General features: G+C 45.2%; 1 protein-coding gene across 1 annotated transcript in view; it reads left to right on the top strand.

The window, feature by feature from the left end:
• Nucleotides 1–384: 384 nt before the first annotated feature.
• Senp5 (SUMO specific peptidase 5) overlaps nucleotides 385–6,074 on the top strand; it is a 28,642-nt gene continuing 22,952 nt past the window's right edge. Inside the window, exon 1 of the mRNA XM_090344314.1 lies at nucleotides 385–554. The gene's annotated coding sequence lies outside the window, so the exon portion shown is untranslated. The remainder of the gene's footprint in view (nucleotides 555–6,074) is intronic.

The raw sequence follows: 6,074 nt of genomic DNA, 5'->3' as shown, positions 1-6,074 counted from the left end.
GAAGAGGCAAATCACCACACTTAACGGATATGATCAACATGTGGACATTGGCCCGGTTGGGCCTCAAAGTGCAGGAACGTAGCTGCTTGCTGTTGGCCCAAGAGTAGAGCTCGGTAGAGGACGGTGGCTTATGAGCTGCAGGGTGATAATATGGGAAGAGGCTGCGCAGCAACCTCACACGCTCTCTGCAGGGCTTCTGCAACTCCGCCCTCACGGGCCTCCCGGGTCTCGCGCGGCGGCCGGGGCACCCCCGCACGATCCCAGGCGGCCGGCAGACGGCGGCGTGAGTGGGCCTCTGAGCCCCGCCCCTTGCACGGTGCGGGCGGGCGGGGCTGCGGGCGGAAGGGCTCTGGAGGTGGTGACGTAGTAAGCGGGCGCCGGCATCGCTCAGAGGCTCGGAAGGAAGCTCGGCATCCGTGGCGGTCGCGGAGAGGCCGGACACCTCCTTGCTGGCGGAGCTTCTTCTCCGAGTGCTGGTGAGGGCGAGGCCGCAGTCCAGGCTGCCTCGGCGTGGCTGAGGCGATCGGCCAGGGGCAGGGAACGGAAGGATGTAGGTAAGCGAGAGCACCGGCCGAATGACTGACCGACGGATCGCAGGACTGGCCAATTCCTCGCGCCACTGGGCGCCAGCTCAGCGTCCGGGCCTGGAGGCCTCGAGTCCGAGGCTACAGCTGCTCCTGTAGCGGGTGTTTTCTGGGGTCCGGGAAGAAGCTTGTCCCGAGGGGCCGCTGCCCTCCCCTGTTGTTTCTCCGCGACTCAGGCGGTTGCTCCTGAAGCCGGGAAGCTTTGGGAGCAGAGTGCAGTTAGAGGCCCCACCGCTGCCCGCTTGCAAGTCAAGGGGGCTGCTGTTTACGATCATCTCTGCGTCCTTTCCGTTTTTGTTCTTTTCCCCCTACCGTCGTGGAACGCTTTTCAAAGAAAGCGGCTGGTACAGTTTGGACATTGAGATGGTGGAAAAGCTGTTCTTCTGTTCGGTGTTAGTAGTATTCGTCTCTTTTCCACTCTGTTAGGGTAGTAAGGGATGGGGAGACCATGTTGGCGTTTTGGACTGAGGAAAGTTGAAATCCTCTCCGACTACTTATTTGGTAGTAGGTTTTTAAATTTCTTTCTATGGGGGCTGTTTGGGGGTTTTGAACCAGGCAGAGGGTCTACAGCTTGATTCTCACATGCCTCCCCCTCCCTAGTCCTCTTTGCTTTGGCTGGTTTACACATTCTGGGGTAGCAAGGTTGATAATGTATCCCAGCACACCTGGCTATTGGTTGCGATGGAATCTCGTGAATTTAGTCTGTGCGTAATCCCCCCTTTCTCTTGCTTCCTGAATAATCAGGATTACAGGCGTGAGCCACTCTACTAGGTGTGGTCTAAATTCAATGTACAGTGGGATTTTCTTATACCTATGTAAATTAATTGGGAGAATTTTGAATAGCTGTTTCAAAATCTTGGTCCACTGTAGAAGGAATCCACTACACCTACTACTCTGGACCCTTCTTACCAAACATTTGCAAGCAAATTTCCTTTTGAGGGCATGGATGGCAACAATTCTATGTTAACCAAAGGAGTTGCCTTTACATCAGAATGTTAACCATCTTACTGAGTAATAGGTCAGTTAGAGAAGCTTTAGGGGATAAAGGAGGGAAATACAATGACCTAGTGGGCAGCCTGCTTTTTCAAGCAAATTAAAGATACTTTCCTTGCTAGTAATGGCTGTGTTGCAAGTAGCTAAGTACACTCTTCACTGGGTTGACATGGAATTGTCAATTTGAAACTTAGAGTTGTAAGGAAATGGGTGCATTATTTCCAAAACCTAGTTGAGCATTAACTTTAGAGAACTAAAACAGCCAGGTATATACCTGTAATCACAGGTTGTGGCATGGGGAACCTTGTTTCAAAAGAAAACAACAATGGAAGTTACTGTGTCTCAGAGTGGTAGAATGTTAGCACAAGTGCTCAGGTACAGCGCCCAGACGATGAGTTCAAGCCCCACAACTAGCAAAAATGACAACGGGTTGGGGGGGGGGACACACACAGTAAGATTCTTTGGCTCTACATCTGTTGGTCTAAAAGTGAGACCTGATTACTTGTGTTTGTTTGTTTGTTTGTTTTTGTCAGTTATGGGGCTTGAACGCAGGGCCTAGGCACTGCCCCTGAGCTTCTTTTGCTCAAGGCTAGCGCTCCACCACTTCTGGCTTTTTCTGTTCATGTAGTACTGAGGAATTGAACCCAGGGCTTCATACATGCTAGGTAAGCATTCTACTACTAAGCCACATTGCCAACACTCCCTAATACTTTTTTTTGGGGGGGGGGCAGTCCCAGGGCATGAACTCAGAGATTGGGGCTTCCTCAAGGCTAAAGTTGTACCACTTGAGCCAGAGCATCACTTCTGGCTTTTTCTGTGTATGTGGTACCAAGGAATTGAACCCACATCTACCACTAGGCCAAAAATTCTGGCCCTCCCTAACACTTTTAATAATAGTAGATTGTTCCATTGAATATTCTTACTAAAGGTTACTTAGGTTAGTTGGTTGTCCTAATTACATAACGATTTTATCCCTCTATAAATCTGGTTTTTGTTAGGCTCCTGTATGAAGACTTCAAAAATAATGGGAGAGTTCTGCTATTTCCCTCCACCTATGGTTTGAACTCAGGACCTGGCATTTATCAACCTGCTTGATCAGCTGGCACTCTACCACTTGAGCCACACTTTCAGCCTGGGCTGACTTCTTTCTTACAGGTCTCAGTATCCTGAGTAGCAAGAAGTAGAAGAGTGAGACACTGGCATTCAACTTGGTTTTGTTGTTTTATATTAGTATACATTGATTGTACAAAAGGGAATGCATTGTGACATTTCACACAAGTATATAATCTCTCCCTTCCTAAAGCAATTTCAACAGGTTCTATTGTTCTGTTTTGACCATAATAAGTTACCTTTTATGTTACTTTTTCCACTTTTTGAGACAAAGTTTCATTATATAGTTCAGTCTGACCTCAGCTTTCTGAATGCTATGATTATAAGCATATGTTACTTTTTTTGGGGGGGGTGTCATGGAGCTTAACTATGCCTAGTCTTTTGCTCAAGGTTTGTGCTCTACCACTTGAGCCCACTTGAGCCACAGTGCCAGTTCTGATTTTTGAGTAGTTAATTGAAGATCAGAGTCTCATGGAGACGTTTTTGCTTGGATTAGCTTCAGATTATGATCCTCAGATCTAGGCCTCCTGAATAGCAAGGATTACAGATGTGAGCCACCTGTGCCCAGGAATAATGTTACTTTTGGTCATCTCATTTTAAGCTTTATTGACTGGAAGATGAAAATGCCCCCTTTCACTTCTGCTCCCTACTTTTGTATGCATACACACTTGTTATCATGTCCACCATCCTTCCAGACAGTGCTACTGTTAGGGGCTAGAATCAAGCTTCCTGAATGGGAGCAGTAAGGTCTTTTACGTAAGATAGTTCATCATTATCCTGTCCATTGCATGATGATATTTACTATCCTTGAACTTTGGCACTGTAAATACAAGTCCGAATTAATCACAACAGTCAGAAATTATCCACGTATTTCTAAAAGTTCAGGTATGGTATATGGAATAAGTAGTTTTGAACTGTTGGATTTCCCAGCAGCTAGGAGGCTGAGGCAGGAAGATACGTGTTTTAAGCCAGCCAGAGCTCCTTGCGGAGAGGAGATTCGGGGATTCGTTCTCCCTCTAGCCTGCCCTCTCTTTCCCTTTCCTTTTTCTTTTCCCTTTCCCTTTCTTCCATCCTTCCTCTCCTTTTCCTTCCCTGCCCTTATTTCTTTCCCTCCTCCCCTCCTTCCCTTCCCTTCTCTCCCTTCTTCCCTCTCCTCTCTCACTTCCCTGTGTTGTGTTTTTTTCCTTCCTTTCTTCTTTTCTTTCTTTCCTTCCTTTTCTTTTGGGGGCCAGTCTTGGGGCATGAACTTGGCCTGAACACTGTCTTTGGGCTTTCCTCAAAGCTAACGCTCTACCACTTGAGCCATAGTTCCACTTCTGACTTTTCTATGTATGTGATATCGAGGAACTGAACCAGGGTCTTCGTGCATGCTAGGTAAGACTACCACTGGGCCAAACTCCTAGCCCCCTTTTGTTGTTGGTCTTGGTGCTTGAACTCAGGGCCTGAGTGCTGTTGCTGCATTCTTTTGCTCAAAGCTAGTACTTTACCACTTTAAGCTAAGCTGCTGTGCTACTTCTGGTTTTCTGGTGGTTAATTGGAGGTAAGAGTCTCATGGACTTAACCTGCTGGGGTTGGCTTTGATCTGCCATACTTAGATCTCAGCCTCCTACTAGCTAGGATTACAGGCATGAGCCACTGGGAAATTATTATTATTATTGTTATTGTTATTTTGCCAGTCCTGTTCTTGAACTTAGGGCCTGAGCACCGTCCTTGGGCTTTCTCAAGGCTAGAACTCCACCACTTGAGCCACAGTACCACTTCTGGCTTTTTCTATGTATGTGGTACCAAGGAATCGAACCCAGATCTTCTTGCATGCTAGGCAAGCACGCTACCACTAGGTCAAACTCCCAGTCGGGAAATTATTTTCGAAGCTTGTTTATATCCAAAGTAGGTAACATATATAATAAATAAAGTCTTTTTTTTTTTTTTGATCGTTGGTCGTGGGACTTGAACTCTGGGCCTGGGCATTGTCCCTGAACTCTTCAGCTCAAGGCTACTACCCAGCTCCTTTTGCCACAGCATCACTTCTAGTTTTCTGGTGGTTAATTGGAAATAAGAGTCTCACAGACTTGAGTGTCAGGGCTGACTTTGAACTGCGATTCTCAGATCCCAGTCTCCTGAGTAGCTAGGATTATAGGCATGAGCCACTTCGCCTAGCTGGTCTCTTTTTTCTTTTTTATAGTTAAAAAAAACAAAAAAACAAAAAAACCCAAAACTATTGAAAAGTGATGTCCCTGGGCTTTATGGTTACATAAGTCAGGTAATGAATACATTTCTTTTTGAACAGTGTCACCTCTTCCTTCCTTTCCTCCTATCTTTTTCCTCTTGACAACCCCCCCTCCCCGTCCCTCACAAGTTGTATAGTTCATTTTTAACATGGTATCTAGTGAGTATCACTGTTGCATTGTTCACCCTTTGTCGGACCATTTCTGTGCTCAATCTTACCCTAGCCAATTCAGATAAACTTACATATAAGACAAAAAAGGTTCAGAAATCAACAACAATGATAAAAGAGAAAAAGAATAACAACAAAAAGAAGCAAAATAGCATAAAACATCTTGTGTCCCCATTTCTTGAGAGTTTATTTTGATAAACATCATTTTCTTTGATCATATGCCCCTAGCTATTGAGCCTTTGTGAACCGTTCCTCAGAATATCCTCCTTTGGTCTCACTGTTTGAATGTCTAGAGTCCTGTATAATATATCATGTCCAAATGTTTTTTGTTTACTTATTGTTTATTTATTTTTGTCATGAGGCTTAAATTCTGTGCCTGGGTGCTGTCCCTGAGCTCTTTAGCTCAAGGCTAGTGCTTTACCATTTGAGCCACAGCACCACTTCTAGGTTTCTGGAGGTTAATTGGAGATAATAGTCTCAAGACTTTCATATTCAGGCTGGCTTTGAACCTCAATTCTAAGATCTCAGCCTCTCTAGTAGCTATGATTACAGGCCTGAGCCACCAACCCAACTCTTTTTTTTTTTTTTTTGTCTTTTGCCATCCAGTGTGTTTACTTGTAAACTTATAGGTACTTTGTAGTTACAGCAAATGAGAGTAACGATGCAACCTATTTATATTTCTTTGGGTTTAGTTTATTCCATTTGATACCATTTTTTCCAAGTCTTATAAATAAGGTCTTGTTTGAATGGTTATGTCTTCCTTTATCTTCAGTTTTACTTGCAATGGAAACAGTCAGGCAGGATTTCATCATTGCTGACAGCTGGATTTGAACTGCATATACTTTTTTTTTTTTTTTTTTATGCCAGTCCTGGGCTTGCGCTCAGAGCCTGAGCACTGTCCTTGGGTTTTCTCAAGGCTAGAGCTCTACCACTTGAGCCACAGTACCACTTCCAGCTCTTTTCTGTGTATGTGGTACCAAGGAATCGAACCC

Source organism: Megascapheus bottae, chromosome 1 (assembly GCF_031878675.1).
Source record: "Megascapheus bottae isolate mThoBot1 chromosome 1, mThoBot2.hap1, whole genome shotgun sequence".
NCBI lineage: Eukaryota > Metazoa > Chordata > Mammalia > Rodentia > Geomyidae > Megascapheus > Megascapheus bottae.
The sequence above is the reverse complement of the archived record's forward strand: the minus strand, read 5'-3'. Positions and strand labels throughout refer to the sequence as shown.